Source organism: Pinus tabuliformis, chromosome 5_2 (genome assembly GCF_031772625.1).
Source record: "Pinus tabuliformis cultivar Carrire ecotype Pingquan chromosome 5_2, CPIR1, whole genome shotgun sequence".
NCBI lineage: Eukaryota > Viridiplantae > Streptophyta > Pinopsida > Pinales > Pinaceae > Pinus > Pinus tabuliformis.
This window is the reverse complement of record NC_142306.1, coordinates 73,261,876-73,272,929: the sequence shown is the minus strand read 5'-3', so window position 1 is coordinate 73,272,929 and position 11,054 is coordinate 73,261,876.

Sequence of the window (11,054 nt, the reverse complement as noted above, 5' to 3'; positions counted from 1 at the left end):
AAGTGAAGAAAGTCTCCCTGAGAACCCCGAGGTAACTCTGTAGTATTCACCCCTCCATATTGAAAGTTCGCTGAAGCCAGAATTGATTAATAGTTAGGGGTTTTTTTATTTTCCTCATCCCCCTACCTGCCCTACCCCTTCCACCCCCCACACCCCTCCCCTTACGAATCCCCCTACCCCTCCCCCTTTGAGAGAAAATATGGACGATGATATTAAGCTACTTGTTTTTAAAGGAACTGGATTGAAAGATCCAGAACAATTCTAGTTTTTATGTGAAGCAGTATGGACAACAAAACAAGTCCATGATGAAAATATAAAGAAGGCACAACTTGTCATGGCATTCCTAAATAGAGTGTTGACATGGTACATAAAATATTCAAGAAATCAGATCATATCATTCGCGGACATTAAAAAAACGTTGGTAAAAGAATTTAAGAAACCAAAGTTTGAGTCGCAGTGTATCACAGAGTTAAAGGAGATCAAACAGAGGCCTACTGAGTCTATTTTGGAATTTGACTAGAGATTCAAGGTATTATTGGATCAGGTAAGCTTCGACATAGCTCTGCAACAACATAAGGAATGGTTCATAGTTGCGTTGCTGCCACATATCATATTTCCTTTGACACAACAAAAGATACAAAATCCAAATCTCTAGAGTTGTCAATGAAATTAGAAGCTTCACCTATAGGAGATACCAATGCAGGTATGCAACAGATTCAGAGTCAGTTGGAAAATTTGACTTTGCAGTTACAAGATATGAAGAAAATCAAAGAAGTTAGAGAAGAAGTGTGGTGTACAAAGTGCAAATCAGAAGGCCACTCTAAGGAACAATGCCCTCTCTTCAGAAATTACATGGCTAGTGGAGCACCAAATACTTTGAATACCAGATCCAGCCTATGGTGTGAGATATGAAAAACTAGAGGTGAAAATTTCTCAAAAGATTGTTACTTGTTGCAAAAATATGTGCAGACCCCCAGGAATTTGTATTGCTAGTTCTGTAAATTAGTAGGACATGATGAGAATGATTCTCAAGCTTATGAACTAATGATAGAGCATGGTGCTGATACTTATAGAATGAAAGAAGAAGAACATGGACATGAGGACAATGGATAGTGTAGTGGTCAAGGTGGTTATGAAGGAAGAGGTCGAGGTGGCAGAGCTGGTCGAGGACGTGGACAGATTATTTGCTATAATTGTGGCTAGCCAGGAAACTTTGCGAGAGACTGTCAGAATCCCACTACGACATGTAAGTATCATAAATATTTTGACCATGTAATTGAATAATGTCCAGTACTTATGGAACAAATTTAAGAAACTAGAAACCAACAACCGACACTGAATATGAAGATGATGGTTGCCGAAAGAAAAACCGATGATCCCTCAATCAATATTGTTACTAGAAGTCGAGCTATGATTGGTGATGATAAAGTAAATGAAAAGAAGGAATATGAAACTACATGGGTTAGAAAAACTGCTGAAAAATATCTTGTCTCTGATATTCAGAAAGAAAAAGAAGTGTTTATGAAATTCAAGTGAAGCTTTATGGATGTTGAAGTTTTGACAACTAGTGCACAGCTGAAACATAAAAGTAACTACCACATAACATCATCTTTGACACAGGAACAAGCTTTGACACAAGATCAAGATTCAACTAACCAAGCAGGTATTTTATGGTCTTTTCTACAAACTTGTATGATTTTATTAAGAGAACAAAACGTTGTACAAGGACTTAATGAATTGATAGATTCATGTGCGTCTAAATAAATACCGCAAAGTGAGTTGCATACAGTTAACAATTTACATCGACAAAAGAGAACATGAAGATAAATGAGGCTTAGTATGTAGATATGAGAATATGAGATGGATCAAGTTATTTTAGATCTGGGATCTGAGGCTAAAGTTGTGACGAAGAAGACATGGGAGTTAATGGGTAAGTTGAAGCTTCAATGGTCACCTATTCAGCTAAGGATGGAAAATCAACAAAATATCTCCCCCTTAGGAATATTATCAAGTGTAATAGTATACATTGAAGGAGTTATCACTATGAATAACTCTGAAGTAATAAAAATTGTGGATGACCATAACCCCTATCCTACACTGCTTGGACTTGATTAGGCATTTGATAACATGGCTATAATTAATATAAAGAAGATACAAATTATATTCGAAGGGAATAATATGAGGTTAATTGTTCCCTTGGATCGATCAAAAAGAGCGAGATGTACAAAGTTAGTTAGAGAAGAGTACTGCACAGCTGGTATAGATAATATCTATCAATTTATAGCAAAGGAATAAGATTTTGTTAGCCCAACTGTAGATGGAAATTCAACTTGCAAGCATGATATTTCTTGTGCATCAGACTCAAAAGAATAATTGGAGAATTTGAAGAACAAGCTACATGAAGTATCTACAAGGCATTGTGAAAGAGTTACTAAATCAGTTCACTGCATGACATCTAAGGTATGTAACCTTCCTTCTTATGATGGCTTGGGTGATGTGAATATTTTTCTTAATAATTTTGAGGAACAAGTTCCAGAAAGTAAAAAAAATTTGGCTTTGGATATAGCCCTAAAATCTACTCCTGCTAGATGGCAGGGTACACATAAGTATAATATAGGAGGTTAGCAGGAATGTAGAAGGTTGATGTTGATAAGATTTGGTCAGATAAACACAAAAATGGAACTGAAATGTGATGGTGAAACTAGTCGTAGGGAGCATATCAGGTTATGTACTACAACATGGAAGGAAATTCCACAACAAGAATGGGTACATGGGTTCATTCATACATTGGAGACAATTCCTCATAATTGATACATGGAAATAGAGCTTTGACATGGTACTACGAGATGGAAAGATATTCTTGATGGGTTTATATTGACATTTATCTTTGAATATGATTGTCCATATATAGATTCATCCCTTCAGATAGTTAAGAAGAATATCTTTGAGAATTCATCTTCAGGGACATGACAACAACCTCATTGGGTTTCACAAATAGAACATGCACTAGAATGCTACAACCTTATTGAAGAAGAAGAAGATCCTTGGAACATTGGTATAGAAAAATCATAAGGATGCCATGAAGTATATGGACCTGAGCGAGAGATATTAGATATAACAAAGCCAGTGAAGAAAAAGAAGGTAAATATAGGATCAAAAGAGGAACCAAAGTTTGCAAGTATGTGAGATTATTAGGATGAAGAGACAGTCAGCAAGGTTACAGAATTGCTTCATGAATATCACGAGTTGTTTCCCACTAAGTTTTCATGAATGAAGGGTATAGTAGGAGATTTAGGAGTTATGAAGATCCACCTTAATCCTGATTTGAATCCAGTCAAGCAAAGACCTTATAGATTGAATACGAAGAATAAGGAGAAAGTAAAAGTTGAGTTGGATAAGATGATAGCAGCAAGAGTTATTGAACTTGTCGAAGAATCAAAATGTGTAAGTCTTATAGTGGTACAAGAAAATAAAAATCAAGGAGAAATAAGGATCTGTGTTGATTTGAGGAAGTTGAATGATGCATGCTTACATGATCCTTTCTATTCCTTTTACAGGTTAAGTGTTAGAAAACTTAGGAGGGCAGGAAGTTTATTCAATTGTAGATGGATTTTCAGGACATCATCAGATTAGAATTGCACCTAAAGATCTACATAAGACCGCCTTTTCTACAAAATGGATTCATATCAATACATAGTGATGTATTTTGGACTAAAGAATTCCCCTGCTATATTTTCAAGAGTGGTGGTCGTAAATCTCAAAGTATATATCCATAAATTTCTAGAGGTATATTTCGATGATTGGATAGTATTTGGGTTGCTAAGAAAACATACTGGAAGTTTAAGACTTATTCTTGATACATGTAGACAATATCAGATCTCCTTGAACTTCAAGAAGTGCATATTTTGTGTACCTTTTGGTATATTGTTGGGACATATTGTTTGCAAGAAAGGATTAATTGTAGACCTTGCGAAAATTACTATCATAGCAAGACAACTTCACACTACATTGGGACATACAGGATATTATAGGAAGTTGAGCAAAGGACATTCTCAGATTACTACACTTATGGAAAAATTATTAAAGAAGGATGTCACTTATCAATGGGATGAAGAATGTCAAAGAGCCTCGATATATTGAAAGAAAAGATAGTAGTTTCTCCTATACTAGTATTCCCTAGTTGGAATAAGGAATTTCATGTCCATGTGCATGCGTGTTGTATAGCTTTGGGAGTGGTACTAGCACAACCTAGTGCAGGAGAAATTGATCATCCTATAACTTTCATAATTAGGAAACTATATAAAGTTGAGAAGAATTACAAAATCATAGAAAGGGAAGGATTGACAATGGTACATGCCTTGCAAAAATTTAAACATCAATTGTTGGGATCACATTTCAAGATGTTTACAGAACATTTTGCACTAAAGTATTTGGTTAACAAGCCTATCTTAGGAGGGATGATTTGCATATGGTTATTGTTGTTCCAACAATATGACTTTGAAATCATTGTTAAACCAGGAATATTGAATGCAGGACCTCATCATTTGTCAATATTGTAAATAGGTGAAGAACAAATTAGTATAGAATATAATCTCCCTGATGTGCAACTATTTTCAATCAGAATTGTAGATTATCATTTTGCAAACATTATTCAGTTTTTGAACACAAGAATGGATCCTTCAGAATATACTATGAAGTAGAAGAAATAATTAGTGGTGAAGGTAGTTGATTTTTCATTGATAGCAAGACACTTATATAAGATGGGACTAGATGAGATATTGTGTAGGTATGTTCCTGAACATGAAAGGAAAATCATTCGAACAGAGACTCATGAGGGTGTAGTTGGTGGTCATTATGCAAGAAAAGCTACTGCAAAAAAGATTTTGAGAGCAGGATTTTGGTAGCCTACACTACATATAGATGCAAAGGAGTATTACAGAGCTTGTGATGTGTGCCAAAGAATAGGAAAAACTTCAAGAAGAGATGAGATGTCACTGGTACCATAGGTTACATTGTAGGCTTTCATTAAATGGGCTATTTATTTTGTTAAACCAATCAATCCATCTACGAAAAGGATTGGTGCGAGGTACATAATTACTTCAACTAATTATTTGACAAGATGTGCCAAAGCACAACCAGTAAGGGATTGCAACGCAGAGGCTACTGCAAATTTTATTTTAAGGTATATACTATCTAGATTTGGCTGTCCAAAGATCTTGATGAGTGACCAAGGTTCGCATTTCCTGAATAAGACTATTGAAGCATTCACTGAGGAATTTCAAGGTTATCACCAAAAGAGTATTTCATATCACTCTCAACCAAATGGAACTATGGAAGAATTCAATAAGATTTTTGAAAATGCACTGACTAAGGTATGAAATGTAAACATAGATGATTGGGACCTTCAAATTCCAACAATATTATGGGCTTACAGGACCACATGCAAGAAGTTGATAGGCCATAAACACTTTAGGTTGGTTTATGGGCAAGAAGTTGTGATGCCCATGGAATACATTGTCCCTAGCCTAAGGATTGTAGCTTTTACAAATATGGAAGACCCTGATATAATGGAGGAAAGAATGTCACAATTGATTGCTTTGGAAGAAGATAGATTTATAGTAGGATTCCATCAGCAAGTACAAAACGAAAGAGAAAACGATTGGCATGATAGGCATATTAAGAAAAATAAGTTCCAAGTAGGAGACCTTGTTCTCCTCTATGACAGTAAGTTTGTGAAGCTCCCAGAAAAATTAAAAATGCATTAGTTAGGTCCATATGATATCAAGTATATTATTGATGGAGGCGCAGTTCAGTTAGCAATGTTAGATGGAGAAATTATTCAAGGAAAAGTAAATCGTAGTATGTCTAAGTTGTATAGGGACAACCCTGACTGTACAGATTCACCCTGAGGAAGAAAGGAGAAGAGTATTAGTGCCACCTACTGTTTAAAGTGGGCACTAGACTATAAACTACACTGCAGAGAGAGCTTTGACGTAGGAAGTTACTTCGCTACAATTTGGAGTATGTCAAAGTTCGTAGAAGTCACAACAGAAGACGTGATGTGTGATTCATAGTGGAATGCATTGAAGTTCACCAAAAATAGAAATATGACTATTAAAAGGGAAAACTACGTGGAAAATTACATTTATGAGGAAAGATTAGAAAAATCTAAGGATAGATATGTAAATAATGAGCAAATCTGAATGAAATATGGACAAAATCAAATCTAATGATGGAGTTTGAATTTTGTAATTATTATAAATAACCACCTACCACCTAGATTAATAATTTTTCTAAATCAAGAGCTTAAGTGTTTATAGTGCAAGGAAGTGTAGAGATTTTCGTTTTCTATGTCGTTTGAATGATCATGGGAAGAATTTGTGCGAAGTTTTTGTGAGAAGGTATTATATGGAATCATGGATGCCCCTGGTATACCCACAACATTAGCTGAAATGCCCACAATAGCATCAACTGCAACAACATCAACACAAAAGCAACATAGATTGTTAAGGAAGAAACTGACTAAGGAAGAGAGAACTAAGAAGAAACATGATAAGAAACCCGCTAAACCTCAACAACAACCAGAACAAGTAAAAGATAGTGAAGAAGAATTGGAGGAGATATAGGTGGAGGAAGGTGGCAGAATATTCTTACCACCTCTACACGATATGTCCCACCAAGGAAACCAAATTCTAAACCTATAAAAGAATCAAAAGATTTGAAGTATGGCACACTTACACCCATATTGTCGAAAGAAGTGCCTTTTAAAGGAGAAGTTTTAGGGAAAATTCTGCATCTCAAGTTCATAGATTATGACTTTAATGACAGGAAGGACTACACAGTTTGCACCAAAATTTTATTTGAAGCAAGTGAACTACTCGAACAACAAAGTGACAAGGTGTGCGGGGAGCACAACATGTGTGAGGTAGTTTCTAGTGTTGGTGCACTATAGAAATTTATGGATGGGGAATAAGATCCCCATAGACCCTATGCTAATATCGAGGATCACAAGATTATCATACCAAGGATGAAACCCCACGGAGGAGTTCATTGGAAAGGATCAGGACTGCACTATATCAAAAAATATGAAGAAAATGTTCAGGCTGGTCAAAGGAAAGAGGGGTTATGATATAAATTCGATCAGTGACCAAGTATTTCGCTTCATGATGCACATATTGGCCAAAAAGATTATGAGGAAATGTCGTGTGAATGAAGTTCTTGTGTCAGTGGTATCATTAGCGGCACATTATGCCAACGGGGTTCAATATAATTGGGCTAGATACCTATGCAAGGAATTCCCATATGATTGCCATGAGGTCCAGGAGAAAGGAACATCTTTCCACTATGATTGGTTGATATTAAATATTGTTATGTTGGCATTGACAGAACCAGAGGAGTTGTAGTTCCCTTAGGTTCCTATAGATAGCTATGAAGCCACAAGGTATGCTTCATTGTGGTTTACCACTGAGGCATCACACACACAAGAAAACAAAATATTTTTTGTATTGTACCAAATGGATTTACATATGCTAGTAAACTAGCATGTCTAACTCTCGTCAAGCTTATATAAGCAATGTAGCTCTATGGCGAAGTTCAAAGTAGATTTTCACAAGGTATACATACAAGCGTGCAAGGATACAAAGAAGAAATATCATGCCTTTCCGAATATGGTAACTGAAGATGATATTGCGAAACATATACAGAAATGGCCTGTAGAATGGATGACTCCACTAGAGGAAGTAGGAGATAGTGCGACAAAAGTAGAGGTGGACACTTTATAGCATGGTGAAGCAAGTGGAAAATAAATGGAGCATGATGAACATGAGTTAGAGGAGCAATAATACCATGATGAGAGTCAGCAGGATCCTCTTGAGGGAGATGAGTAGACCAAGGAGAAAAAAAAGGAAGAAACAGGAAAAATTTCGGCAGAGAAGAGGAGGGCAGAGGGTGAAGTTGCCTCAAAGAAAAATAAAAAGCAAAAATCCGATAAGAGGAAGGATATCATGGTCCTTTTTGAAGGGGACTTAGATCAAATAGGGGACAAGAAATATGAAGCAACAAAAAAATGCTGGAACAAAGTAGAAGATCACTATGACGCAATTATGATCAGTGTCACAGAGCAGATCACATAATTGAAGAACTAACAGAGATGGTTAGACATCCCGAGCAGATAGAGGAAAGGGTTAGAGTAGAAAGGAAAATAGAGCCTACACTTGTAGTGAGGCTAGCACAGATACTTGCAGGAGCCTTACAATTTGAATCTGCTGAATTGCAACAAAAAGCTAAAGAATGGAAGCATGTCAACACGAACATCACAGCAGTGCCATTGCCAATACTACACAAACTACACTTAGATATTATAGAGGAATTGAAGCTGTGGGAAAAACATACATCATAGCTAAATATACAAGTAGAAAAAGAGTGAGTTTTGCTTTGGCAGAAGCTTGAGCCAGCGATGTAGAAAAAGGATCAAATGGCAGAGGAACACTAGAAGATCAAGGAGGTGATAGAAGCCACATGTAAAGAGATCTTGGACCTTGAGGCTCAAGAGGAAGAGCCAGTAGAGGAAAAGTTTGTGAAGCTTGACCTTGCAGTTAAGGGATATAAGGAAACAATTGTCGCAATGCAATTCAAGTATGAAATGCAGATTACTGAGCTCCAAATAAAGATGCAACCAAGTACATCACACGAAGTGAGGGATCAAAGGGAGACTGGCCTAAATACTATAATGGCCAACATCTTCGCAGCATTATTAGACTATGGGAAATTGTTAGATGAAAGTTTACAAATTTGGACTTCGATGTAGGATGATCCAAATGTATGGAAACTACAGGAAAAAATGTAGCAAAGGTAGCAATAGTTAGAAGAAATTTGGGCATCTGTGAAGATCTTACCCATCTCACAGAGGCTCATAGAGATCAATGAGAGTAAGTCCCTCCAGAAGAAAATTGAGGAGATGAAGGAGGAGGAGAAAATTTTAATAGAGAGGACTCAGCCTTGGCAGGATGAGGCCCTCTAATTATTATAGGTAGTGGATGAGAAGCTTCAGGAGCTTCGAAAAATGGAAACAGTGTTGGTGCTGAAGGTTGTAAAACATGTGGTAGAGGCACTGTTGGAGGAAGCACACAATGAGGACAAGTAGGTGACAAAATATCTGTAACAGTTCAACCAAGCCTACAACAATATCGCAACAAATATTAGAGGAAAAGCAGCTAAATGACTCGGGACAAGTCACATGTGAGTGTTGAGGGCCTTTTGGGAACAACCTAACTTGGCCTAGATTTTAATGAAGACTCCCATTTTGTGGAGCAGAGTGTAAAGTAAAGGATGCAGTGAAGAAGCAAGTGGACCGTGCAATGGAGCAACAGAGCTCAAATTGGACCGTACAGTAGATATACTGCATGATATATGGGCTTAAGGGTGGGTTGAAGCCCCTCCTTTTTGTTAAAATAATGTAATGTTGCAAATGAGGAATGGTTTTTGGACCATAGTAGCTTGTATTAGGGGAGTCCATAATATATGGACCATGGTATTTTGATTATATATCCCTCAATGTAATAGTATATATAGGGATCAATAATAATAAGAAGAATCGTCTTATGATTTGGATTTATGTTATGGTTCTACCTTGTTGATCTGTACTTTGGAAGGAAGGAAATGCTCTACAATTGAGTGTGCAAACGCCTAAGTCCACAACTGAGTGCACAAACTACCTGCAGCTGAGTGCACAAAGGCTTAAGTCCACAACTGAGTGCGTGGGCTACCTGCTGCTCAGTGCGTAGGCCAAGAAATATTTGTTGTACAAATTTTCTATTATAAGAAACAACTCTTGTGGACGTAGTCCCACATTGGGATGAACCATGGTAAAATATGTGTCTTCATGTGTTTATTTTCTTATTATCTGTTGTAGCGTAGCACTTTCACTTTATTTTAGTACAGTCAAGTTTTATGGATGTATATGATATGTTTTAAGTGATGAATGTAATGTGGTGAAGTAATGTATGAATGTGAAGTAACCTATGTATGTTAAGGATAAGAAAACATAAAAATACCACATCGCATCATCCCTCAAGGCTACGGAAACCTAGTTCTGCATCCTCCCATAGTCACTTCGGGTGAGACTGTGATATGTTTACAAGTCATTCCCAAAAGGGCTAGTGATTGAGGGTTTTTCTAGTGCACAGTAAAAGAATCAAACCTAGGTCAGCCCAACCCAAGTTACTAGATTACTTAGAGAATATGAAAGTTAAGATAGCTACCTTCAGTCTTAAAAAAATCATATGTCTGGTGGGAAGATTTCCAGTATGCCAAGGGAATCAGGGAAGAGAAACTAGCCTGGGAAGAATTTGAAAGAATATTCATAAATAAGTACCTGTCTGAGAGGTATTATGATGGAAAGGCTAAGGAATTCTATGATCTCATAATGGGTTCCATGTAAGATAAATAATATACAACCAAATTTCTAGAGCTACCAAGGTATGTGCCATATCTCAAGGATGAGAAAGCAATGATCCAAAGCTTCATCAGTGGATTTCCATTATCATTCAAAGACCATATTGAGTTTGATGAGCCTCAATCATTGGAGGAGGCCATAAGAAAGTTGAAGCATTTCTATGAGAAGTCAAAGTGCAAGCGTGAGTTCAAGCATGACTAGATGGGTGGTAAGAAGAGTAAAGGGAAATGGCCCAAGAAACGAGGAAGATCTCAGGATGAAAGTGAGAAGGAAAATATGGTTCCTCATAAGAAGTCCAATACAATTGACAAAGGATGTGGGTCTGAGCTTGTGGAACAATAGAATAAAGGCAATGGCAGAGAAGCACTGAAGTGTTGGAATTGTGGTGGAAACGATTGCAAGAGGGATTTTCCATCATATCAATGTGTTAGGCCTCATATCTACAATGCTCAAGAGGCATAGAAAGTTGGGGACGTAGCTTAGAGAATTCCTTAAATCTATGCAATAGCTGATAACAGGCAGGAAGACCACCAAGCATCCATCATCGAGATGGAATGTAAGCTTTGTGATCAAGTTGTTTCTATTTTTATTGATCTAGGAT